This window comes from Canis lupus, chromosome 26 (genome assembly GCF_011100685.1).
Source record: "Canis lupus familiaris isolate Mischka breed German Shepherd chromosome 26, alternate assembly UU_Cfam_GSD_1.0, whole genome shotgun sequence".
Lineage (NCBI taxonomy): Eukaryota > Metazoa > Chordata > Mammalia > Carnivora > Canidae > Canis > Canis lupus.
The window spans coordinates 15,389,117-15,416,964 of NC_049247.1; the positions used below are offsets into that span (position 1 = coordinate 15,389,117).

Below are 27,848 nucleotides of genomic sequence, written 5' to 3' on the forward strand. Positions count from 1 at the left end.
CCTGTTATGTAAAATGTGTGTAACCCACAAAGTGATTCACTATTAATTAATGTTGTATCTGTGGTATTCAAGATCCACTCAGCTAAGCAACACTGTTAGACTTTCAGTTTCTGATTTTTCCACGCTTCTGAAATAGTTCAACCACATCTTTAAAAAGACATTCAGAAAACACTTCCTTTTACCTGGACTTCTGGAATTTTTGTCATTGATGTGAGCATCCTTGTAATCCTAGAGTATTAGGGCCTCTGTACCAAAGAGGTTTCACTAGGTGAACTCCCAAGGCCCTTCTGAGTATCTCCAAGTGGGATTTAGTGAGGTGGTGAATCTTCAGGCTAAACTTTTGGAGAGATTGTTGGAAGATGTGAACCCCATGAGCAATCACATAAAAGAGCTTATCTATCTCAGAGTCACTGGGAGGTCAAAAACTGAATGGAGTAGCCATGTTGCTTAGCAGAGTGGGCTTTAAAATTCTGGAATGCATGAAGCCATCAAGTTGCTTGTTTGTAGATTCTTTATCGCCAGTCTCCATTCTGATTCACTAGGAGTATTTGTCATGGCAAAGGGCTAAGATATTGTATGGCCCCATAATAGCATGACTTAGAGAACACAGAACCTACTTCTCCCACACACATTACAATCCAAGTGAGTGTTCCTTATTGGTAGGTATACTTGTTTCATGAGATGTGGATGAGGATGACCATGTATTTGACACTCCTCTCGTTGAGAAATGAGGTTGATGTCCCCTCCTCTTGAATCTGCACAGTCTTGGTGACTGCTTTGACCAACAGAATGTTGTGAAAGTGACACTGTGCTAGTTTCTGGGCATAGCCCCTAAGAGACTATAGACTAATGCTTTTTACTCTTGAAACCCAACTACCATGCTGGGAGCCCAGAAGCCTGTGAAGCAGCATTTGTGGAGAAGAGCTAAGGTTCCTGGTAGTCAGCCCCAGCTAAGCTTTAGGCTGAGAGCCGGAATCAACTTTCCTACCACGGGCATGATTCACTACAGAAGTAGACTCTCTAGTCCAGTGGAGCCTTCCCACGTGGTGCCATCCCCATCAATCCCTGCTCAAATTATAGATTTATGTGCCCAATAAATGACTTCTACTTCTGAAGTGACCAAGATTAGGGTAGTTGTAGAGACTCAGGTTTCTCCCATCATGAGGCTCCTCTGACTTCTATAAACTTGTCCTCCTCTCCTTGGTCAAGATCAAGTTCCTACCATGTCTAGGTTCTAGTCAGTGGGAGGGGCTAGAGAAAATGCATCTATTTCATTACTCACCTTGGCTTAGAGTTGGCATCTGTTACTTTTGCTCACATTGCCCTGGCTAGAACTTGTCACATGACAATCTAATTACAAAAAGGACAGGGAAAATAGACTCTAGCTACATAGCCATTTTCCCAGCCACCAAGAAAAATGAGATGAGAATGAATTCTGTTGGAAGTCTCACAGTCTGGACTAGGGCACAGAGCTCTGCATTTCTGCAATTCCTGCTCCCAGGTGACTTTGATGTTGATGGTCCCAGTATAGCAATGAAGAGTATGAATTTAAAACTCAGTGAGATATGAGTTGAAAACTAAATTCTACCATTTACCAGCTGGGTGACACCTCTGAGTTTCAGTTTCCTTGTGTATATAAAAATGCAGAAAATAGTAATTCTAACCTCAGGGGGTAGTTGTGCAGATTTGCTAATGGCCTGCATGAAAAGTGCGAACGTAGAACTGATGCACAGCAAGATCTAAAAAGAAAAAAGAGAAAGAAAGGGGAAAAAAGAAAGCTTTTATTGTTAACTGAATCAAATGTTCTTTTTCTCTTTTAAAACCAGCACATCAATGCACTCAGTCATTATACTTAAAATCTCTCTTTTTACAACCCCCCTCATCAACTCTAATCTTATCCCCATTTTATAGACAAAGAAACTGAGGCTCAGACAAGTTAAGTAAGTAGACCAAAAATACTGAATTAGTAAGTGCTACTGTTGAGCTAAGGAAATTAAAATTTGAGCTAAGATTTATTTCTGATGGAGTTTGATTACAAACACTGTATTTTTTAAAAAGTGAAGAGCTGTTGATGGTTTAGGGGCAAGGAAGTGACATATCAGAGCTCTGTTATAGACAGATAAATCTGAAAGTGTTGCCATGAGCTGTGTGGAATCAAGGAAAGCTAGAGACAGGAGGACCACGTTTAGGAATGAGGTGAGCAGGTTCACAGCTAGGGTAATTGAAGTGAAGGCTCAGCACGCGCCTGCCCCATCCTCTCCACTTACTTACTTCTAAGGAGGAAATCCCAGATACAGTAATTCCATTCTTCACTTGAGCATGCCTCTGCAAAACTAACTAGCCAATTCCTCCACTCATGCTGGATGTGGCTTACAATGTTTAGCATGGATTGCAGCCCCTAATAGGAGTTTTTTGTATGCCTCAGTTTACCCATGTGGAAAATGGGGATTACAATGCCTGCCATAGCTATTTCATAGAGATTCTATAAGGAAATGAATTGGAATATATTTTGTAAGTTTAAAGTTATCAAATTCTTATTAAGGTTTACTGTAAATTGAATAAAACAATACAGTACAAAACATTTGCTTAGACATTTCTTGATTAATTCTTTGAGTCTTAATTTTATAAATTAAGAAGTTTAGATATTAAAGGAGGAGGTAGCAGAGAAAGATTGAAAGGTATATTTTCTTGTGTTGACTTCCATGGTGACAGACTTGCAGGCATCAACTGGCTGAAATATAGGTAAATAAGAAAATGATTGCAAAGTATTTTACACAGTGCCTGGCACATAGTCAACAATCACTATATATGATATCATAGTTACTGCCTCTATAAAAGTAGCCTAGACATAGATGCTTTCCATGAAGAGCATCATGGGAAATTTCCCCCTCTTTTGGAATGCTTCAGACTGCACATTCTGAGATTTTAAAAATGTTCTAAGGCTGTGAAACTTTATGGGAGAAAACTTAGACAAGGGCTTTGACTTACGAGTTTTCTCATTCTGAACCACCTGCACAATGAGGCTTCACCTACCCAAGTTCCTTTGTATCTTGTTTAAGACATCTTTACCCACCTCAAACTCTAGATATTCTCCTTTATTGTCTTCAAAGATGTTTATTATTTTTTCTTTTCACATTTAGATCTACAATCCACTGGAATTGATTTTTATGTATAGTATGATATAGCGATAAAGATTCAGATTTTTCCATATAGATGGCCAATTGACCTAGCACCATTTATTGAAAAAGCCATTGTTTCTCCATTGCTCTTCAGTGGCACCTTTGTTATAAACCAAGGGTCTTTACATGTGTGGATTTGTTTCTGAGTTCTCAATGCTATTTCACTGGTCTATTTATCTTTCTTGTATCAAAGCATGCTCCCTTAATTACTCTGGCTTTATAATATCCTGATATCCAGTAGTGAAAACCAACTGACTTTGTTCTACTTTGAATAATCTTGACTCTGATTTTCTATGCATATTTTAGAATTACCTTATAAATTTCCACCCAAACGAAAACTTGCTGGGATTTTGATCAGGATTATGGTCTCTAGGTTGATTTGAGGAGAAATGACATCCTTACAATATCAATTTATTTTTTCACAATAGCCCTATGAGGTAGGTTCTGTTGTTATCAGGTACACCCTCTGTCCTGTAGGTGGGGCACCTACAGAAATGTGAACTAATCCAGCAGCCCACTTAGGAGGAGGGATGGGTATGGTCTGCCCAATCCAGAAGGTGTATTGTATCATTGACTTTATTTGGAATTATTGGCTCATGCTAATAATTAAAGCAGAGTGATTAAAGTTGGTTTTGTTATTTTGCTTTTAAATTCTCTATTAATCATACAGTCTCTTACCTCTTTGCAGACCACTCCCACTGCCCTTGGCATGCCATTGACTTAATCCCACCAATTTGATTCACCTGTGCAAAAATTCAGTTTGGCAGTAGGCGATGCTGGCCAGCAGGTACAAGCTGAATCCATCTTTGAGTGAGCATGGCAGACACACCACACCCAGCTTTTTAGGGGCAGCAGGGGCAGAGAGTGATGTTTCACACCCAGAGTTACTGATATTAGCTGAGGTGTCTGTGAGAAGTAGTGGTAGCAGTTGTTTTTGTTGAAGGGATATAGATTGGGTTTCATTCCTGATCGTGATTCTTTGGCCCTCACTGGAGATGCCAGGAAATTCTTGATATTATTAAAAATTTTTCTTCTGTTAAACTGGTAGAGGTACTTTGATTGTTTGCAACTAAAGGTCCTGATGGATAGCGTTATGATTGTGATTATTACTAGTCATGCCTCTTCTGCCCAGTTTATACACTGCCATCTTTCTGCACTGTATGCTAGCCCAGAGTTCCAGAATACCAAGTCTTGCCCAGCCCACAAAAGCAAGACACCTGCTTGTCCAAAGCCAAGGATTAGACAAATACCAATTAGGACTAATATTGTCAAGCTGGAGGGTAAGGAATGGTGTCTCTGTTTGTAGTGGCCCCACATTAGGATCGACTCCACGTGTTAGGGAACCCTCCAACTCCCTTCCATCTGGCAAGAGTTAAATGACATCATGCAGGAAGAGCCAGCATGCTGTTGGCTGGAGGACCAATAAATCATGCTGTGGATGTAGGGAAACAGCAAGGCCTTCCCCGGAAAGGCTTTCTCGTCCAAGGTACCATTAGTAATGCCACTATTTGCCATCATAATAAAAATAAAAGTAATAGGTAAACCACGTTGGGGCAATTCTACTGCCTACTGGATTTTTAATTTTCTTGAGGATGCCAGAGGCAATCTTGAGCCCATTACATCTAAGTGAGGCACATTATAAAAGGCTTACAAAGTTCAAACTGCTTTTACAGCCATTAATTAGCCAGACTTCTAAAGAGACCCATAAGACCAAGCTTGGGTATGGTCTGTGGTCTCTGGAATAGGGGTGGAGTAGGGAGAGGAGTCAAATACCATTGGTCCAGTCATGGCTCTTCTGTTGTTCTCTCTCATCTCGGTTCTAACAGATGTTGCCTGTACGGGGGGAGGTGGAAAGAGAGGTTACTACGTAACCAAGCACCTGATGAAAGTGCTCCAGACTTTTCCGCAAGGCTGTGGACAGCTTGGGCACCGGGACTACTAGTGTCTTTAGTTTCTGTACCTACAGCATCTTGTGCACAGCAGGTGTAATGAGCCAGGCTTCTTGGTGGCAAAGGACAGAAACCTGGCTCTGGCTTTTTTCAACTAAAAGAGAATATATTAGAAGGATATGGGGGTACATGGAATGAATAATGGCCTAGAGGAGCAGGCTTGCAGAGGCAAACGATCGACAGCAGTAATCAGTTCATGACTTTAATCATCTCTATGTCCTTCAGTCATGGGCTCCAGATTCCAAGTCCCAAGAAAGTGTGTGGCCAGAGGGACCTGGGTCATTCTCCCCTTACACCTTCCATAGTGGTTAGGGGTACTTATCTCAGGACTACTCTGGATGGGAATTTGATGGGGGAAAAATGAAAATCAGTGTGCTAAGAGGAGGAGGTGTTGTATACCAGATAGCTCCTGATGGCAAATGCCTCTGGTCTGATATAGTCAGTAAATGTTACACATGTTAAACTGAATTTGCTACCCTTCCACCTTTGCATGGAGTGAGGTGCCTCCCCAAGAAGGAAGGAATAGGAAGATGTGATCATCCTCTAAGGCACAGACCAGACAGAGGCTTATGAAGTACCAGAACTGTACTAAGCATTGCCTATACATTATCCTCACAACCTGTGAAGTAGAAACTGTTAACAACCCCATTTTACAGATGAGGAAAACAAGGCTCACAAAGGTGAAATCACTTGCCCAAGCACACACAGATGGAGACATATTCAAACCTAGCTTTCTGTTTTTTTTTTCCCCAAACCTAGATTTTTGTAGACCCCAAAATCCACTCTCTGAATCATTCTATGTACTTTCTCCTCCCACTTCTGGTTTTGGTTTTGGATAAGACACATCCTAAAAAGACAAAAGGGCCTCCAGGACCACAAACCTGATAGTTAACAGTGTATGAACATATCTAAATGTATAATACAGTGCTCTCCAAAGGGAATGGTGAGCCTGGAAAACAGAAGAAGAGGTGAGTGAGAGGCAGGTGTTGGCCAAGTCCATTCCATACTCTTCAGGAAGTAGGAGGCCATAGGCCACAAAGCTGAGCCTCTGGCTGGTGGGTGCATATTGGGTGTATCATTTTGCAACTTGCTTTTTTTTAGTTCAAAGGGAAAAAATACATTTTTAAAATTCCTTGAAAAGCAATATGACTTTTGGAGCTAGATGGCTTGAGTTTATTTTATTTTTTTTTAAGTTGAGATTTTTTTTTAAGATTTTATTTATTTATTCATGAGAGACAGAGAGAGAGAGAGAAGCAGAGACACAGGCAGAGGGAGAAGCAGGCTCCATGCAGGGAGCCCAACGTGGGACTCGATCCCGGGTCTCCAGGATCAGGCCCTGGGCTGAAGGTGGCACTAAACCGCTGAGCCACCCGGGCTGCCCCTTGAGTTTAAACACCTGTGTACGTGATGATCCTGGACAGGGCTATTTAACATCTTGGCACCTTAGTTGCCCTGTGAGAATAATCAGAGAATCCTCTCACGGACTGTCATAAGTATTCAAAGTTTCAGGGCATAGCCCCTCACCTGGCCTTCCACGTTGTGATTCCTCCCCTGTAGATGGATATTAGATCATTTTCCACCTCTTGGTTATTACAGGCAACTCTGTTGAAAATCTCTGTGTATCCCTCGTTGTGCACATTACATCCATTTACATCCTCTTCTAGGATAGATGCCAGGAAGAGGTATATCTGTATCCTAGGACACATGCATCTTTGAGTTTTAATAAGTGCTACCAAATAGCCCTCCCAAGTGGCTGAAACGAGGTGCACCCATCGGCAGTCTGTGACGATCTAGTTCTCACCAGGTTGAATCTGCCTTTTTCCAGAAACCCAGCCTCTCTCTCACTCATGAAGCCATATCTGTTTTCAGAGCTCTGCTGACATCTCTGGCTGCTCCCTTCTTTGTGATTCCAGCTTTGTGTCCTCAAGCAGTTCCTTGCTATTGTTGTCCTTCCTGACTCCTTTAATGCTGCCAAGTGCTTTTGGAATCCTGGGTAATAATGGCATACAAAGCGCAGAATGGAACGTGGAATTGGAGGTGCTGAATGTAGCTTTTGTCGGGACACCTTGGCGTGATTTCAGCCTGAAATGGAGCACTTTGCACTCAGTTTAAATTGCCTCAATTGTACCTGGCGTGCTGGTTGTGCTGCGCAGACAGGCTGGTGGTTTCTCAGGAGGAGTACTGGCTGCCCTCTCAGGCTTGGAAACAGGACACCAGCTCACTAGGGGGAATGGATTTTAAACCCAGTGTGGGCTTCAAATACACTCTCCTTTCAGACCCTTATGGATTTCCAAAGGGCCTTTTCTAGTAACCTCAGGGAAGTAACTTTTCAACGTAAAGAAAAAGGGTAGGGGTATTTGGTCATTTAGGGCCTAAATGGACCATGATAAAATCCATTTTATTTATTTACTATTATTGTTTTGAGGGTGTAATATTAGCAAAGCAGAGCTTTGCAAGCTTCTTCTTTAGAGAAAGCTTCTCTAAAAATACAAATAAACAACAGGTCCCAGGATAAAATGAATTTATTTTACTTTTTTTTGAAGATTTTATCTATTTTATTCATGAGAGACACAGAGAGGCAGAGACATGGACAGAGGAAGGATCCCAGGATCCTGGGATCAAGACCTGAGCCAAAAGCAGATGCTCAACCACTGAGCCACCCAGGTGTCCTGAGAAGATGGATTTAAAGCTGCTCAACCACCGAGTCACCCAGGTGCCCCGAGAAGATGGATTTAAAGCTATCTTACATTTTCTCATTTCTTCTGGAAGTTTGTACCCCAACTATCTTCGCAATTATTGCATTTAATCAACTATCTGCCAGGGTAACTATTTGCTCAATTCGCTTTCTCTGATTGAGGTGGGGGTGGGGGGTTGAAAAAAAGGTTTTGAAATAAATGTCTGCAGTGGTGCCTTGCATTCAAAGGCTAATGAGATGGTGAGGCAGAGTGTTGGACACTAAATGTTTACATTAAAATGGAAATATGTAATTGATTTTTCAAATAGGGTCTCCTGTTCCCTTTTGAAATACATTTCACAGGACTAAAACAAAATGAAAAAAATCACTGCCTTTAAGTAATATTGGCTGAGGCAGCAGCTTCTGGTGAGCTACAGCCCAAACCAAGTATAGAGATAATTGTTTCCAATAATGCATCGGTACACCATTGTCTTTGTTATAATAAAAAGGGAGAATTTATTTCTTAGCAAGGTGTGAGATTATTATCATTTTAGGTGCTTTTTCTAATTGTGGTGATTCTTCAGGAATGTAATACGTACTCTTCAGGGGACAAACTTTTTAAAAGTTGATGTTTCAGAATGAATAACATTGAAGTTGTATTTGTTCACTTGATCATTGCTAGATAGTTTGAGAGAAAGTGGGTTACGTGCTAGTGTTTTGGAGCCTGAGAGATGTGAGTTGGTATCCAAGCTCTGCCATTTACCAGCTGTGCAGCTCAGGATCCCTGTGGGTCTCTGATTCCACATTAGAGATGTTGCCCATGCTGAAAGAAGGGCTGAGTTACCAGAAAATGTGGAGAAAACCCACTTTAGATCATAATTCAAAGTATCTTACTATTATGGGAATAACATATTAATAATAAGATTACTCATATCTATTGAGTGCTTATTATGTGCCAGGTACTATTTAAGAGTTTTGTTTGCATTAACAATGTAATTCTCCTAATTACTTTATGAAGTAGATACTATTATTAAGTAAGTGCTAATATTCTGACAGTTTTAAAGATATTGGTTAATTTATTCAACAAATATTTATTGAATGTGTTTGTATTTCTCTGTAAAATAGGATTAGTTGATTTATCCATGACATATTTATTTTGTATCTACTGTGTACCAGGAGTATACCTGCTATATTCTAGAGCTGTGTTGCTGATTAGAATTTCCATGGTTCTAGTATTCATGGAAGTTAGATCTCAAAACTAAGTAAATTGTTACAAAGCAAACAATATGTACAAGTCAGAACGGCTCCAACAAAGTGCACTGCTCTATGCTTGGGGAAGTGACCTGTGCTGTAATCTGAAAAAGGTGTTGGAATTAAGTGAGGAGGAGAACGAGGGGCTGTGTGTGTTGCAGGCAGAGGGAGCAGCCCTTGCAAAAGTCCTGTAATGGGAGGAACATGTCAGATGAGCAAGCTCTCCTTTACCCATTTCCATCTGTCTCCCTGGTTCTCTAAAGTGGTAAGAATCAGGGCATTTTTCCAGCACTTGGCCAAGTTTTTAATTAAAAGGGTTACTGTGCTTTGTGGGGGAAGAGGAGAGGTTCACTATCACAGCTGGGATCAGGAACATAATAATCCTTACTCTTGTTACAAAACTTTTCTCTAGGGGTTTGGGCAATCTTTTCTATACATCTCTAGAAGCTGTGAGACCCAAGTCAGAATGATGGTAAGAAACCACTGTAGATAAAGGCTGAGAACCAATATGGCAGCCCTTTGGCCACTGGTGACATAGAAAGCCTTGAAGGGAGTTCTTGTTTCAATCCTTGTGGAACATTCATGCGACACAGTTCAGGAATGATTGAGAGAACCACGTGACTGACAGGTATCTTATTGCACCATAGCAGATGTGGGCAGGAGCACCTCCTAATTGCAGTTCCTCTCACAGCTGGAGAGTATGTATGCACATGCTAATGAATTAAAGTCTGCCAAGCGTTTTAAACCTCTTGAAACAAAATGGAATAGAAGTATGAGATTTTGTGATTGTGATTGTTACTGATACTTTGCTTCTCAGCAGAGCCAGAAAATATTCTTGTTAAAATGCCCTGTGTTCTGTCAGAAAGACCAGAACACGTGTTGGGATGTTGCCAGTCACAGAGGCCTTTCTCAACAGTGTGTGTCGTGGGTAGCTGGGTGGGTGGGTGGGTGTGCGCATGCGTGCATGCACATGTGCATCCTTAAGGGAGAATTGATCTGATTTGTAGAGAGAGCTCAGAAATTGCCACTGGAGCTTATTTAATTGGGAAGTCTCCTTTCACTGAGGAATGAACATGAAATTGTTTTACTTTTCTGAGTAACTACTATGAGGCCAGTCTCTGGTACACCTCCCACCCACATCCCACCTTCCTGCTACCTGGTAAGTCAGTTGGATTCCATAACTTGTCAGTCTTCTTGGGCTAACAAGAACCTGGACACCATTCTGTTTTTCAGCTTCAATCTTAGATTTCATTCTGAGCTTCCGCTTCTGTGTCCTGGCCTTGGCTGTACTTAGGTCTGCTCTCTCCGCTGCACTCCACACTTGCCAGCCCCTTTTTCTTCTGATTGAAGTGGGAAGCAGAGAGAGAAGAGGAGGTTTCTTTTGCTTTGTTTAATAAGCTTTTATTTTTTTAGAGCCGTTTTAGGTTTATAGCAAAATGGAGGAGAAAGGAGAGTTCCCATATATCCCTGCACCCACACCTGCACAGCCTTCCTCATATCAACACCCCTGGCCACAGTGATGTATATTTGTCATAACTGATGAACCTACATTGATGCATCATTAAAACCCAAAATCCATGGTTTCGCTTTTGGTGATGTACATGCTATGGGTTTGCATAAATGTATAATGACATATGTCCCCCCTTATGGTATCCTACAGAACGCTTTCCCTGCCCTAAAAATCCCCCTCTGCCTAATCATCCCTTCCCCCACTCAATCCCTGGAAACTATTGATCTTTTTCCATAATGTCATATAGTTGGAATCATACCATATGTAGACTTTTCCAGTTGGCTTTTTTTACTTAGTAAGATGCATTTAAGGTTCTTCTATGTCTTTTCATGGTTTGATAGCTCAATTCTATTTAGCACTGAATAATATTCCACTGTGTGGACAGACCAGTTTATTTTTCCATTCCTCTTACTGAAGGACATCTTGGTTGCTTGCAGGTTTTGGAAGTTATGAGTAAAGCTGCTGTAAACATCAGTGTGCAGGTTTGTGTGTGGACATAAGTGTTCAACTCAGTGTGGTAACTGTCAAGGAGCATATTTGCTGGATTGTATGGTGAGAGTGCACGTAGCTTTGGAAGAAGCTGCCAAACTGTCTTCCAAAGTGGCTGTACCATACTGCATTCCCACGAGCAATAAATGAGAATTCCTGTTGCTCCACATCTTCTCCAGCATTTGATATTGTCAGTGTTTTGTAATTTTGCTATTCTAATAGGTGTGTAGTAGTATCTCATCATTGGGGTGTGTTTTGGGGACATGTCATTAGTGAGCTCACTGTCCTCCTCTCTGTTCATTCTAACTCCCGTATCCACGTAGGAGCATCCCCACACTAGGAGTGCAAGCTGTCCTCTTTCCATTGGTCATTTCCTTTGGTCTGGCTCAGTATCCATGGAATTAGTGCAGATGGATGGAAGCCCCAGCAGACCTTCCTGGTCATGGACTCCATCTTTACATGGTGTTTTTGCTTTTGCTCCTCCTGGGCCTCAAGAGCTTCAAAATCCAGATTTATATTTATGTTAATTTCTTGGCTGAGAATTTCCATGTCACATGGGAAGAATAAAACCCAGGCTCCTGTGCCATGGTGCATGATGCTTGGGTTTCCAGTTTCTTACCAGGGACTTGCTCCCCATCATAGAAGATACCCCATCCTATATCCCTTTTATCTGCAAGAGTTTTCCTTTGTTGCAGACATACCCAAGCATGCTGCTGGCAGCTTTTTATCCCAATTGCTTTTCTTCTTCTCTGCCTAAGACCTTGTCTGGCTGAGGTCTGGTATAACCTTTAAGCATAAGAGAGGTTAACATTCTCAGAGCAACCTCAGTGATTGGGGGATGCACATTTGTGGATAAATGTATCATGCCCTACCCTCCATGGGACAATTCCAAGGTGTGTTCTACAGTCTCCCAGGGGTCTCCAGCAGAACCAAGTCTGTTTCCCCCAATAGTAATCTGCTTCTTATGCAACCATTACTGGCTTTCCTCCTTTTTCTCTCTTACTTCCACTGCTTCTCCCTAGCTTTCATAAGCTCCCTAGTTTATTGACCTCCTCAATAAACTACCTGAACCCAAGTCCTTGTTTCAGGATCTGCTTGGGAGGAGCTCAGGGTAAGAGATCACCAAGAGCCCAGACAGAGAGCACATTAGTCTGCAGTTTCCTAGCTGTTGGGAAGGTTGTTTATTCTCTTTGAGAGTATGTTTTTATGCAGGGGTCTCCTCCCATCCGGCTCTTCTCCTTGCATGGCCCCAAGGCCATGTCTCCTATTGTCCTGACACCATTAAAATGCCGGCCTCCACCTCTTGGGGCCTGTGTTCTAGGTCTGATACCTCCTTATGGCCTGGCTTTTACCTGGAACTTACTGCTATAATGTCAGGTTTCTTCTCACTTCTGACCTCTTAGGATGTTCTTTTCCTTATTTTTGAGTCTGACTCTGTGTGATCTCTTTTTTGTCCTAATATTATGTTTGTGGCATGGGGGTTGTCCATACCAGTCAACATACCATGCTGCCAGAAGTCAAAGTCTTTCAGTCAACAACATGGTCAGACACTTCAACTCACTGGGGTTGCAGTAGTGAAAAAGCAGAAGTCCCTGTTATCATGGAGCTTAGATTCCAGGGGGAGGGGAAGACAAATAATAAATAGGTAAATATGAACATTAAAATATATAAATAGGTAAATATGGAAATAAATAGGTAAATAGAGTCAGGAGATGATCAGTGTTATGAAAAAACTAAAACAGAGCAAGAGAGGATGGAGGAGTAGGAGGAGATAGAGGATTGGTAAGGGGTTGCCATTTTACATAAGGGTGGCCAGGAGAGTCCTCACTTGTAAAATAATGTGTGAACAGAGACCTGAAAGAAATGGAAGAAGGAACTATGTGGCTATCTGGAGGAATAGCATTCCAGGTAGGGGAAATGACAGGCACATAGACCGTAAGGAAGGAGTATGCATGGCATGTTCCAGGTCAGCAGGGAAGCCAGAGTGGCTGGATGGAATGAGGAAGGAGGAGCTGGAATCGGTGATGACAGAAGGTAGCTGGAGTCAGATCCTGTTGGGATATTGCAAGGACTTCTTCAGTTTGTGAGTCGGATGGGGAGATATAAGCAAAGACTTTTGTCTTAAAAGGATTCCTCTGGCTGCTGTGTTAGAAATTGAACTTAGGGAAGCAAGGCAGATCAGTGAGGCCAGTTGGGAGCCTATTGCAATAATCTGGGTGAGGAGTGCTGGTGGCTCAGATCTAGTCAGCACTGAAGTGTTGAGAAGTGCCAGACTTCTATAAATGTTTTATAAAGTAAATTGGTGATGGTTAAGATGTGGAATGTGATGAAAAGAGAGGAGTTAGAGGCTTTTGGCTTGAACAGCTAAGTAGATGGAGATGCTATTTGTTGAGATGGAAGGGACAGTTTGGGAGGGGGAATTAGCTCAGTACTGGACGTGTTAAGTCTCATGTGTTTATAAGCATCAAAGTGAAGATGTCAAGAAGGCAGTTAGTCATAGGACTGTGGGACTTGGGAGAGGCCACATTATGGGAGATACTGGTAGATAGATAGGCAATCTATTCCAAAGCAACATATAAATGTGGCCATAGAGTGAGTGCAGTGGATTGTAAATGACCCAAGAAGGAGCACAGACCTGTGGTGTTGGATAATGCTATCAGAGTATGTGATTTTTAAAGCTGTGACCTGAAGATCAAATAGGACAAGCCAGGTGAAAATAGGAGGAGAACATATTTTAGGCAAAGGGAACAGCCTATACAAAGGCCCCGAGTGATAAGGGAGCTTGTTGCCACGTTGAAACTGAAAGTAGGTCTACTTCACTCAAAGAAGACAGTGATCAGGGGAAGGGTGGAGAAAGAAACATGAACTGGTCCATGCAGGACCATAGAGGCCATATTAAGGAATTTGGACTGTTTCATGAGTGTACAAGGCTATTACTGAATATTTTCAGGCAAGCTACTGATGTGGTCAGATTTAACAGATGCTTCTCCTATAGAGAGACTTTCCCCTAGAAATGTTTTGAGCCAGGTTCTGTGAGTGCATCTCCCTTGGGCCCCTCCCCAAGCCTGCCTTCTTGTCCATCCCCATTAGCTTCACTCCCACTCTGATCAGGCATGACACATCTAAGTAGGTCAGGTCAGGCAGAGAAGCTCCCTAGGGACTTTGTCTTCTAGTGACCAGGCCCAGACTCAGAGGGAAATAATCTGCATGGACAGCTTGGCTTTATACACTGAACAGAGGGCACCCAGGGGGAAAGGTGGACTGGGTGCTTCCCAGGGCAACCTGAACAGAATGATTTCTTTTTCTTTTGATCCATGGGTTTTCTCAAAAAGCCTCAGACTTTGGTGGATACGATTGATTAAAGTCTAAGGGTCCAGTTTGATGCTAATGTAGGTGATTTTTATCTTGGACAGCTTTTTATCTCCAAGTTCCTAGCTTATGCCAAATACTGGAGCATGTGGGCATTTAAAATGTGTGTGTGCCATTTTTGGAAAGATCTGTAGACAGTTTCCCTGTGGCTTTGGAAATAAGATAAATCTTGATGTTGTAGGTTGAGAGCAATTGAGCCTTTCAAGACCTGAGTATATATTTGATCTCTCATTTATTATAAGACCTGGGGTATGCCAGTTGTCCTATCTAAGCTTTAGTTTCTTCACCTTTTAAATGAATGGGTTCAGTTTGACAACTCAGATGAAGTGTATAAATTCCTTGAAGAATATAAATTACCAAAATTAATAGAAGAAATAGAAAATCTAAATAGCCCTGTGTCTAATCTAAGAAATTGAATTCACAGTTTAAAACTTCTCCTTGTCTTCCATCCCCTACAACTGAGGCCGATTTTATCAAATATTTAAAGATGAAATAATGCTAAGGTTATACAAACTCTTTCAGAAAATAAAGAAGAGAATTAAAAAAAAATAAATAAGAGAATTGTTTCCAACTTGTATCATCAGGCCAGCGTAACTCTGACAAGAAAATCTGATGAGGACATTATAAAAGTATAATAGACTAATATCTTTCATTAACATAGACACAAAATTCCTTAGCAAAATATTGTCAAATAGAATTCAGCAGTATATAAAAAGGACCATCTGAGATCAGAACTGTGGGCATGTTGCATTCCACTCTCCCAAATCAAATCCTTGGCAGACATCACTAATTGATCACTTTTCCAGCTGAATTATTCTGTACCTACCCCTTCATGCAGCCACTACCAATCAATTAAAGTTGGCATGTGTGAAGAAATCTATTTTACATGAGTGAACTGAATGGATCCTACCAACATAAGGTAGAAATGCTGTAGTTCTATTATCCTCTTACAATTTTGAGGTCATTTTCAGGCATTTCCTTCAGTGTGGGATGATGTATTCCAAACTGGGTGTGAAAGAACAAGGGTCAGATGTTCTCAGCAATCCACACAAAGAAAGAAGTCATAAAATATCAAATGCCTACAAGGATCATAACCTTTTTTGTTCTCATTTACTGCTGTATCATCAGCCCCCAAGGACAATAACATCCAAGACTGTTGAATGAATGAATGGATGGATGGATGGATTCTAAGGGAAGCAGGTAAGTGGTTTTATCTTCGTAGAGTTGTTATGGCTACCACCATTGAATCAAGGATAACCAGTCACAAATGATAAGATCTAAAACCATTGAATGAATGATTGAATTCTGTGGGAAACAGACAAGTGGTTCAATTTTTATAGAGTTGTTATGGTTACTGCCATTTAGTCAAGGATAACCAGCCACAAATGATGAAGCCAGGGATTGGGGTCCAAGTCAAAGGCTGCAATGTCAGGGTTGAGGATCTATATTTTATGATTCTTATATTAATAACTTCATCCCTTGCCTGCCCTCTGAATCACAGATATGAATATCCAGCTGCCTTCTTGATATTTTTACCTGGCTGCTTCAAAGACAACTTAAGTTAATATTCTATTATAGAGAGTATTGTCTTCCTACTCCCCTGCCCCCAAACCTGGTCCTTCTCCAGTGTTTCTTGTTTCAATGAGCATAATAACCATCCATCTGGTTATATAGGCTAGAAATTTAGAAGGTAGTCTGAATACATTTCCCCTCTTCCCATCCCACATCCTAATTAGCTCTCAGGTATATTCAGTGTTTTCTGTCTCCCCCCACCCTCAACTGAGCTCCCACCATCCCTCACCTGGATTATGGTAACAGCTTACAGGTCTCCTTGGGTCACCTTTACACCCCCTCTATGCCATTCTCCACCTTGTAGCTTGAGTGATATATTAAAAATGCAAAATGAATAACTCATTCCTTGCTTAAAGCCTGTTGGTGGCTTCTTACTACTCATAAGAGAAAAACCAAACTCTCTAAACTGGTCTTCATACATAGCCCTGGATAATCTGGTCCCTGATGTCCTTATGAGCTACATCATACACCACTCACTCTTTACTTTCTGTGTTCATTCCACTGACCTTTTAGTTCCTCCAGAAGAAAAATGTTCCTTTCTATGTCTATGCTTAGAACTCCCTTGTCCTCTTTATCTACTTAACTCCTACACATCCTACATAATTCTTGTCACTTCATGTGAAAGGCTCACCTAATCTCTCTCAGAGAATAAACTCTTGGAGAATCTGTTCCATTCTTTCATTTATCTTAGTTTGTCATGAAATACTCATTAGTGTGATTCTTTGATTAATGTTTGCCTCTCCAAGTGAACTATAAAATCCATTTGAGCAGAAATTGTACTTATGTTTACTTCTATTTTATTCCTAGGGACTAGCACAGTGTCTGATACTCAATAGACTTTCAATAAATCTCTGATGACGATGAATGAATGAATGAATAAAGCAGCCTAGTTGCCTTTTGTGGTAGATTAGGGTTTCTCAATCTCAGCACTATTGACATTTAGTGGGATATGGGATCAAATCTCAGCACTATTGACATTTAGTGGGATAACTCATTGTTGTGGAGGACTTTCCTATGTACTATAGGATGTTAAGCAGCATTCTTGGCTATTCTATGGACTAAGAGCCAGTAGCATCTCTTCTATTATGGCAGCCAAAAATGCCCCCCAGGCATTACCAAATGTTCCCTGGGGAACAAAATTGAGAACCATGGTGTTATATTATATTAAGTATTCAAAATATTTGCTTGGCATTTAGGGCTATATAATTCTTTGTTGCCCTATCCATTGTAGGATGTTGAGCAGTATCTCTGGTCTCTACCCACTAGGTGCTAGAGACCTTCTCTAGTTGATGGACCCCTCCCTACATCCCTTTCTTGTGTCCCTTCTAGTGGGATAAATATCCTCTCTGCCCTACTAATGTCATACTTGGCCATACGACTTTCTATGGCCAATGGAATTTCAGCAGATGTGGAAGTCCTGCCTGAAAAGAAATTTTAAGATCCAACAGTGATTCCACTTGCTCTTTTCCTTCGAACTCATGACTGAGAATGGGCCTGCCCTTATTTGGTTCTGGAGTAAAGAAGATGTTGGCAGAGCTAAAACCAATTTGTAGATGACATGTGTATCAGCAACAAATGAATGTCTGTTGTTGTAAGCCATGGCCATTTTGGACTTGTTTGTGATAACAGTAGCTTAAGGAAAGCTGACTGCTTAAGTGGTTTGGTGAACAAAGGCTCATTATTGGATGGTAATTAATCCAGTTGTAGCCTCTGTTTTAGGACATATGACGGGTAGGTGAACAAAAGAAAGAAAGATCATTCAGATTCAGACTTTTGATGTATTTATTCAGGTTTCTAATGAGGCTTCAGGAGTTCTGGACCTAGCATAATTGCTGAGATAATTTTATCTTATTTTGCACATCTTTATGTATCCTTTCAGTAATCTCTGTTACCAAACCTAACTCATGCTCTTTTTTTGCAACCCGAAGGAGCACACTAGGTAAAGAATATAAACACTGTTTGGGCAGAGACAAATCTGTTTTATTCACTGAGATATATTTCCCCAGCATTGGTATACTGTTGACAGGAAGAGGTACTCATTCGATGTTTGTTGAGTGAATGATTGACCAGTAGAGATTGCAAATATTCCACATGCTCACCGACATTTCCCAATTTTCCTTCCTTGCAGTTAGGCTATGGCCAATGGCCGGTGAGCATAAGCAACATGTCACTTCCTATCTCTTCCTATCTGAGAAGGTTAGAAATGGGGAGATCTCCATTCTGCATCTCTTCCATTCGCAGGGCAAGAAGCAAAGAGCTTTGGGATTGCAGAGTTGCAGAGGCAAACATCTTGGGTCCCTGCGGCACCAGGGAAACTCATCAGAGAGAGGTCATGACTCATCTCCAAATTCTTATAAATGAGAAATAAACTTTGTTGTCTTAATTCAGTGGTTCTCGACTGGGAGGGATTTTGTCCCCTGGGAGACTTTTGGCAATGTCTAGAGACATTTTTGTCACCAGTAGGGAAATGCTACTGGCATCTGGTGGGTAGAGACCAGAGATGCTGCAGAACATCCTCCAGTGCACAGGATAACTAAGAATTATCTAGCTCAAAGTATTAATTAGTGCCAAGATTGAGAAACCCTTTTCTAAGGCACTGAGATCTTGGATTTATGTTAGTACAGCATAACAGTTCCTTTCTTCACTAATATAAGGAATAATTGAAATATTTTACACATCTTGCTTTTTAAACTAGCAAGATCTCTATATTTTTCTTAGAGCTGGAGTCTTCAAGAGCTCAATAAAGGAATTATAAATGAGTTCAATAAATTAAATAACTCCATGAAGAGCCAGCACGTTTTCTTTTTTTCTTTTTTTTTTTACGATTTATTTATTTATTCATGAGAGACACAGACTGAGAGAGAGAGGCAGAGACACAGGCAGAGGGAGAAGCAGGCTCCTCGCAGGGAGCCTAATGCAGGACTTGATCCTGGATCCCGGGTTCACGACTTGAGCTGAAGGCAGGTGCCCAACCGCTGAACCACCCAGGCGTCCCAAGTTAGCATATTTCCTATGTGGAAGTAGACAAATGGAGTACACTGTAAAGTCCAAATGGGAGAGTTAATGCCATAAGACTATTATGAGTAGAGGTTGTCATAGTGTGGTCCATCAACCAAACTGGCCTTCTGCCAATTTGTGTAAATAAAGTTTTATTGAAACACAGCCATGCACATTTGTTTATGTACTGTCTGTGGCTTCTTTTGCACTACAAGGACAGAGGTGAGTAATTGCCAAAGAGATGGTATGGCCTACAAAACCTAGAATATTTACTATTTGGTTCTTCACAGAAAGTTTGCTGACTCCTATTAAGAGCATGGGTTTGAGTCTCAGCCCCAACACTTACTGGCTGTGTCACCTTGAGAAAGTCATGTCACCTCTCTGAATTTTAATTTTTCATCAATCAAATGGAGAGAGTAATAAGACTGGTCTCATATAGTTATTGAAGGGTATAGTGAGCTCAAATGCTTTGCACATTGCCTGGCACATGGAATATGTTTAATAAAATGATAGCTATTTTTAATGAGTTAGTACTATGAACAGTGAATAATAATAATAAACAAAACCCTTTTTGTGCCTTGGGCAGAAGTAGATACTTCCCCGAGGCCTGGCACTAAGTTTTCTTCCTTCATCACAGATGCTCTGGCAGCCCATAAGGAAACGTGTTTATCTTGAAAGCACCTGGCAGAGACAGCATGGATAGAGCTGAGCTAGTAGAAAGACCCCATTTCTCAAACCCAGCTTTCTACATGGAATTATTCAAAGGGAACCCTTATCAAGCAGCCTTCCAGCTCCGGTGTCATCCATCTTCTAAAGGTAATTCAATAGCCCTTGGTAGCTGATGATTTATGGGGCGAGTGGCCGCGGGGAGGTTGCTCTTTGTATTACAGCCTGTTTTTATCAATGACCAGCAACCCGCTGTCTGAGTCCAGAAGCAACAGGCTCTTTGTTTAATCCTATTAACCAGGTCTTGGCTACAGCAAGTTCTGGGCCAGCAGAGGGCTGCTAGCCACTGGGCAGATGAAGGATTTGGATCATTCTGAATTGAGAACACCAGTTGTTATAGTAAGACTACTGTGTCTTAACAGTAGTAGAGCTCTGTCTCCCATACAAAACTGCTTTAAGCCTCCAAACCTCATTTGATTAATGCTACAGTCCTGGGAGGGAGAGCTTGTCATCCTTGCTTTATAGATGCAATGTTGAAGCTGGAAGGTGGTTACTCATCTGGTGCCTAGATTAAGATCACCAAGGCAAGTGCTCCTATCCTAACAGGATACACGTGTCACTGGTGAGGAAGCCTAGGGTATGGGCTGGCCCCTATGTACTAGAGCTAGTGTTTGTCCCATTGGTGCCTTATTCTGAACATGGGAGTAGGACCTTGCTCTCTCATTCATAATTTCATTCTTAGGACCTGGCAGGAAGCCTAGCATATAATAGGTGCTTAGTAAATATATTTAAAGAACCAGTGGTACCCTGGCCCTTATTTGTGTGTTTCCTCTTTCTGAAATACCCTCCTCATCCTCTTTGCCTAGTTAATTCCCACTTGTCTTTAAGGTTACATCTTAGATGTCATCTTGTGCCAGTTGATGTCTAATCAGGAAAAAGAAATTATATTTATTAATTTGAGAGAATTTAATAGGGAGTTGGTTAAGTACTTATTGAAACAGGGAAAAGGTAAAAAGACTACACTGAGTTTACAAGGATAGTAACCAAAGTGCATTAGTTATCTACTGCCACATAACAAAGTAGCCCACAACTTTGTAACTGAAAACAACCATTCACTATCTCATATTTTCCATGGGTCAGGACTCTGGGCATCACTTAGCTGGACCTTCTGCTTCAAGGTTTCTCATGAGGCACCAATAAAGGTGGCAGTTAAGGCTGGGTTCTAGACACTGTGACTGTGGAAGGATGTACTTCCATGCTCACTCAAATGGTTCAGTTCCTCGTGGACTGTTGGGCTGATGCCCTCAGTTTATCCCTGTCAGTTGGTTGGAGACCTCCCCTAGGTCCTTGTCACATGGATATCTCTGTAGGGCAGTTCACAACATGGCAGTTGGCTTCATCAGAGCAAGTGAATAAGACACTCCTCATACTCTCTTATTATTTAATCTCTCAAGTGATATTCCATCACTTCTGCTGTTTGCTAGTAAAGTGAGTCAGTAAGCCCTTCCTGCATTTCGGGGGAATGGATCACACAAGGGTATGATTACTAGGAGCAATGCCAGACACTGCCCCTCACAGGCAGGAAGAAGCTAATACCCACAGGGCTAGGGGGACAAAGGAAAGAGGCTGGGGCTTTAAAATCTAGAAGTTTGGAAGAAGGTCCCCATGGGGCTGAGATTGCCACTGAAAGGGTGGCCCTGTCCAGCTGATTGTAGTGATACTGGTGGGATACAATGAAGCTGTTTCTAGGAGTGCAAGAAAAAAAAACAACACATGGAACAGAGGCTGGCTGCTGTTTCTGGAACCAACCAGGGGGAACCACTGGCACCAATAGGAATGGGATATAGGCTGGAAGGATGGAAGGAACAGTCCCTTTTGCCTCTGTTATGGGTTAAATCCACACTCCCATTCATATGACGAAATCCTAGCCCTCAGAACCTCAGAATGTGACCTTATTTGGAAATAGGGTCATTGCAGCCATAATTAATTAAGATGAGGTCATATTGAAGTAGGATGGGCCCTTTATCTAATATGATGGTGTCTTTATAAAGAGAGGAAATTTGAACACAGATACAGTCACACAGCCCTTGGGAACATGAAGGCAAAGATTCCTACTATAAGCCAAGGAATGGCAGTGATTGCCAGCAAACCACCAGAAGCTAGGAGAGAGGAATACATTTTCCTTGACAACCCTCAGAAGGAGCCAACCCTGATGACACTTGGACTTCTAGGCACCAGAAATGTGAGACAATAAGTTATTTGTTTAAACTACTCATGGTACTTTCATGGTACTTTGTTACAGCAGCCCTTGGAAACTCTTGTAGTCTCCTCCACCCTTGTTGTCTCGTCTGGCATCATCCTACCAAGAATCAGGTGGCAAAGCCAGGATGTAGTTGCAGCCCACATGGAAGCTGGAAGGGTGGGTGATGAGAATGGCTAGCACACACCTCTTAGGGGAAAGCTTTCAGTGACCCCCACTACACAGGCCCTGGCTGGTCTCCTACCTTCCGTGTGTCCCCTGTGTTACTACCCTCTTGTTCTAATTGACTATGTGTCAGTATCTTCCTCTGGACCATGAACTTCATAAGGGCAGGCACTCTGTTCTGTGTTCTGTACTGTATCACTCGTGCCAGCTGTCCTATCACCTAACCTCATTTAATCCTCAAAATAACCCTGCAATGCAGATATGTGTATCCCCATTTTGCTTATGAGGAAACTAAAGATGAGCTAAAATGGTAGAGCAGAAGCTTGGGTCTCCTTCTTACTCTCTTACTCCATGCTCCCCCCACCCCCACCCCAGAGTTCTAAAGCCACCATGTGTTAAAGATTTATAGTGTAGCAGGAACTGGGTTAAATGCTGTTTGTGTATCTTTCTCTGTCTCTATGTTTATATTAGCTACATTATCATTTAATCCTCATTTCATAGAGTAAGTAGTGCTGATGGAGAGCTAGAAACCCAACAGAATATTCTGGTTAAACCCAATTCCACTGTGCAGCCAGACAGCTGAAAAGCAACCAGTGTCCCTCCACTAAGAGCAGATTAATAGGTTGTTGATACATCTAATGGTTTGTTTAATTGATGGCTTTTGCCATTATTAGGGGAGAGTTTAGAGGGGTTTTTATGCTTATAAGACCCACATCAATTAGCCTTGGAAACAAGAATGTAAATATAAAATGTTATTTGTTCTGTTGCCAAGCAAAATAAGCACCTATATTGGGAGACAGAGATTTAAGAATTTATTCAGCAAATATTTGAGCATGTATTATGTGTTTGGCAAAGTTCTTGCAGCTGTATAGCTGTATATAACAGTATAAGATGCATTTCCTGTCCCCAGGGACCTTGCCATGGGTTAAGGAAAGAAGATATGCACACATGAGATGTTAATTAACAAAACAAGGCCATAGGGGTAAATAGCAAATTAGTGGAATGGACAATAGGAAAATCGTGCTTATGGGAATTCAGAGGACAGAGTGATAATGACGGTAATAAAGAAATTTGCTACCGTTTTCTTGAGCATTCATTGCATTCCAGGCATAGTGCTAAGTGTTTGTATGTGTTAGCATGTTACAGATGAGGAAACTGAGCCTTCAAGAAGTTGAATGACTTGCATGAAGTTGCACAGCCACTGAATGGTGCAGCGAGGATTTCATCCTGGGTTATCTCACGCAGGAGGGGACTCCTAACTACCTGCTATTCCATATTCTTTTCTTTTCTTTTCTTTTCTTTTCTTCTTTTCTTTTCTTTTCTTTTCTTTTCTTTTCTTTTCTTTTCTTCTTTTTTCTTTTCTTTTCTTTCTTTTCTTTTTTTAAAGATTTATTTATTTGTTTGAGAGAGAAGGGGGGAAAGAGTGGGAGGGGCAGAGGAAGAGGGAAAAAGAATCCCAAGCAGACCCTGCACAGAGCATGGAGCCAATGTGGGGCTCAATCTCACAACCCTGAGATCAAGAGTCAGACATTCAACCAACTGAGCCACCCATGTGCCCCCTGCCATTCTATATTCTGAGAGTAGATGGTACTCTGTATGTCCACAGAAAGCAGTGGTTGGGGAAGTGTATGCAGATCTTAAGAGCTGATGACATTTAAACTGGGTTTTGAAGCATGAGTAAGAGTTCAACAGTTGGAGAAAGAGAAGGCATTCCAGGCAGAAGGAACAACCTATGCAAATCAAGTAGGTTTGTTCCCTATTTTATTTCCTCTGTCACTTGCTATGCTCACCACACTGCCTATTTATTATTAATTTATTAATTAATTAATTAATTTATTTATTTATTGCTTGCTTGCAGTGGCCAATATAAGTCACCCTTGGTTTCTAATGCCTTTTCTTTGAGGGAAGGGTTTGGAGTTTTGGAACACTTACTCTTTGACTCTGCTGACACTGAACTGTGGTTCTTTGGGAGAGACAAGCCTCCGTGATTATACAGCAGACCCAGATAGCATCAGTTATTTTGAGTACTTGGAAGAAAAGGTGGTGGGACATCCTTTTTCTCTTCATAGTACACACACCTATTAGAAACGCTAGGAACATGTTGTTGAGTGAACAATCCTTGGGAGGGCTCAAGTGCTTATTGCCAATTTAAAAAAGGCATTCTGAGAGAAAACTAACACAGATGGAAATAAATTGAATTTTCTGCCCTAGGAGATCTTGAGCAATGAAACCCATGTAATTGACCACCGGTTTTCAGAGGGGGATGAATCTGAGAAGTGAGAAGGGAGGAGGAGTAGTTCAGAGGAATATTTAAAATGGAGGAAAAGATCATTTTGTAGAATGAGGGGTGCAGTTCCCTGGAAGATCTGTGTTCTTTCCACGAGGCCATAAGAAATGTGTTTAGGATGCCATACATAGTAATGTCTCAGAGCTTCAGTTTTCCCATCTGTTAAATGGTGGTTATAGTATTGAACCTTTGGGATCATACAAGACAAGGTAAGAAAGTGCTTCCCTTGTTGTCTGGCACATCATAAGAGCTCAAAAAGTTAGCTATTATTAATGGTAGTAGTGTGTTAAGGAGTGAGGTATAAGGTTTATATCTTAGGATGGGTTCCCTAGAAGCAGAGTATGACACTAGGGTGATACATCGAGCTCTCAGAAGCAAGGGAATGGGGAAGGTGGGAAAGGGAAGGAAGAGGAGCTAAGCGAGGATGTGGTTTTATCTGGAGACTAGCTATAGTGTGATCCAACAGGGAGCTCTCGAGTATGAACTATGCTGCAGAATTGATCCCACCTCAAAGCAATGAGGTGAGCCTTTTTTAAACTCCTGGGTCAGTTAGTCATTGTATATAGAATGACTTGGGGGAGGTCCAAAAGGTACCAAAGTGGGCTTTCTGGGTGAGGTGGCTCCTGTTTGAGAACAGTTCTCCCCTAGAGCATAGATGAGGCTGGCAGCCAATACTCACAGCATCTGGAGATGGATGCATTGGGCTACTAAAGGGCATCAGGGTTGGGTGTGCCCCAATGGGCTCCATTTCAATTGTCAGGGTGAAAGATGTGGAATGGGAACTCTGGACAAAGTGTGTGTGTCAAGACTGGTTTTATGTAACATGAAGACAAACCTCTGGACACAAAGATGCAGGGAAGACCCACCCTGATGTAACCCAAGATATTTCCCACTTATTCCTCATGGAGATTGTCACAATTTCTAGAATCCCACCTTTACACCAAAACCTATCTTAATTGTGCTCCTGTTCAAAGATAGGATGCTTGCTTTTCTCATCTGAGGAGAATATGATGCCTCCAGGACAGAAATTATATTTTTCTTTGTATCCCCTATGGTGCCAAGTATGGTGCTTTGTATATAGTTGATACTCAGAAAAATATAATTGATTGAAGAGCATCTCTTCCAGGCATTCTTGGGGATCCCAGGCTGCCAGCTTTTGGAGGGGTGGTTAAAGAAAGTACCTTCAGTTGTGAGTGTATAAACTTCTTGCTTTGGCATTTAAGGCTCCCACACCCTCTTGAGCTGGCCTCCAGGATTATTGCCAATGACCTTCTCACCCACCTTCACAAGTCTCATGCTGTTGTCCAATCGTTTCCAGTCTCTTCCTATTTTCTCATGCAGTGGTATTATCATCTACCCAATAGTCCAGGCTGAAGTCCTAGGAATGGTTTTTTATTCCTTTCTTTCTTTTCCTGACCCTTAACCATCAAATCCATCAGCAAGTCTGATTTATTCTACATTCAAAATATGCCCCCAATCTGGCTACCTTTCATCTTTTCCTTTGTTACCATCCCCATCCAATCTCTACTTCAACCTAAACCCAGGTTATAGCATCCTTATCACTGATCCCCGTGTTCCAACTCTTGCTCACCAGAGCAAATTGTGTCTAGCATAATGCCTGGCACATAATGGGCTCTCAGTTAATTCTTGTTGAATGAATGGATAGGGAATCATGATGTTCTCTTATGACAATAAAAAAATTTCATAGATTCGCAAGATATCAGTTGATATTTTAGCATATTTTGCTCAAGAAACTATTTGTTGACCAAGTGCCTCTATGAATTCAGGAATGCTTTTGAAAAATAGATCTACAGACTTGAAAAGTAGTTCTACTAGGGATGAGACATTGGCAAATGGGCTTATAAATTGGCAGATACCTTGCAATACCTCTAGAGCCCTTTAGGAGGCCGTGGCTCACAAATTGGAATTCACTATGTATTCCGGTTAAACTAGGTCTTTGCTTGTATACAAAGCCCATCCATCCTGAAAGTCTCAACCCAAATGTCAACTCCTTTGAAGCCTTTCTTGATTTCACCCAAGTGAGAAGACATCTTGTCTTCCTTGCTGAGCTCCCATTGAGCTTTATCTGTGTTAGCTTCATTTATAGCCATGGGTGCCCAATTTAGAGATTTCATGGACCAGTAACATTTTAAAAAGGGAGGAGCAGCTATTGACTTTGCCAAAAAGATCTTGCGACAAACAAATTTTATCAACACCATAATTTCATAAAAGAAGGTTTTTAGACACAGAGAAAAAAGGAAGGAAGGGTATTATTTCAACATAAGGAATCATCTTAACAATGAAAGTAATTTTGTTCTATAAAAAATTCATACAAGGATGGTTTTTATTTTTCTCTTGTTTCTGAGTCCTAGTAAGGAATTCATCACAGATAAGCTCTGGGCTAGAGAGGAGTATTTAGAAACTTTGTCTTCTAATTCTTCATATCCCTACCTCATTGCCATTTCTAGCCTCAGCTTTTTGTGGGAGGAGAATGTGTCTAATGCAACACTATCTCCCTAACAAAGCCTGGCTCATGGTGACTAATGTAAGGCTAATTGATTGAACATCCTGAAGGGCAGAGACTCTGCTCTTTTTCTCAGAATAGTTTTGGCTCCTGATCCTTTGCCCACTGTGTATGGTTAAAGAAAGCTGTTGCCATGGAATTACCCTTTCTGGAAAGCAAAGGCAATGTAGAATTGCTTGTCTGCTAACTCAGCACTGAAGGTACTCATTTAGCCTTCCAGGAAGATATTGCCTATCCAGTATAAGGAGAAGAGGCTATGAATTTCTTGATTTGCATTATTATAGAAGATGCTCAATAAATAAACACTTGACAGATCCCTGTGGGTCTTGAACCCTATGATGTTGACTCTTTGTTGTGGTCCTGGGAGCTTTTTCAACAGAAAAACATCAGTCCTGCCATGCTTGGCTTTGTATTTCAAAGTACAGGTGCTCCCTTAAGCAATGGCAAGATGTAATGAAACCAATGGCTGCTGGATTCTGGGTTCCTTCCAGTCACAGAACAGGGAAGTCTTGTGGATTCCTCTATGCTGCTTTTGATCGTCATTCTTTTGAGAGTTCTTGGGAGAACTGAGCCAATGACAAACAACATCTTGCTGGGTCAAGGCACTAACCACAGACACCCCAGGAATTTAGGGGACAGAGCTGTTCCAAGGAGGCTGAATGCCTAGTACTCAGACTCTCTGTCTGTGGAATAATGAATTCTCTTTTGATCATCTGCTGTGTAAATCACTGACGATGGGGAGTTAATCATGCATAGGAAATGAATCTTTTCTCTGAGTTAATGAGCAGAGAGCTCAGAGCAACATCTGTTTATTCCCTCTACTTCCAAATCTCTGGCAGTTTAAACAATTAATTGTACCCAATAATGTCTCTTTGTTTTTAGACATTAGGGAAAAACCCCAGTTCTCCCCAAAACACATATACCACTGGCTAGTGGGTAAAGAGGTATCTACACAG

The 27,848-nt window shown here is 41.4% G+C and overlaps 2 long non-coding RNA genes across 5 annotated transcripts in view; one reads left to right on the forward strand and one right to left on the reverse strand.

Annotated features, from left to right (window-relative positions):
- Nucleotides 1-27,848, forward strand: part of LOC119866170 — a 121,126-nt gene that overhangs the window by 22,341 nt on the left and 70,937 nt on the right. For all 3 annotated transcript variants that reach the window (XR_005379242.1, XR_005379241.1, XR_005379240.1), the window contains exons 4-6: nt 7,672-7,950; nt 15,550-15,621; nt 19,628-19,806. This is a non-coding gene — a long non-coding RNA (uncharacterized LOC119866170). The remainder of the gene's footprint in view (nt 1-7,671; nt 7,951-15,549; nt 15,622-19,627; nt 19,807-27,848) is intronic.
- Nucleotides 1,591-7,107, reverse strand: LOC111092666. 2 transcript variants are annotated; one of them, XR_005379244.1, is made up of 3 exons: nt 6,653-7,107; nt 4,953-5,012; nt 1,591-1,739 (listed from the first exon to the last, which is right to left on the reverse strand). It is a non-coding gene; the product is annotated as an uncharacterized LOC111092666 (long non-coding RNA). The 2 variants fall into 2 exon arrangements; XR_005379243.1 differs by lacking the exon at nt 1,591-1,739 and adding an exon at nt 2,309-2,731.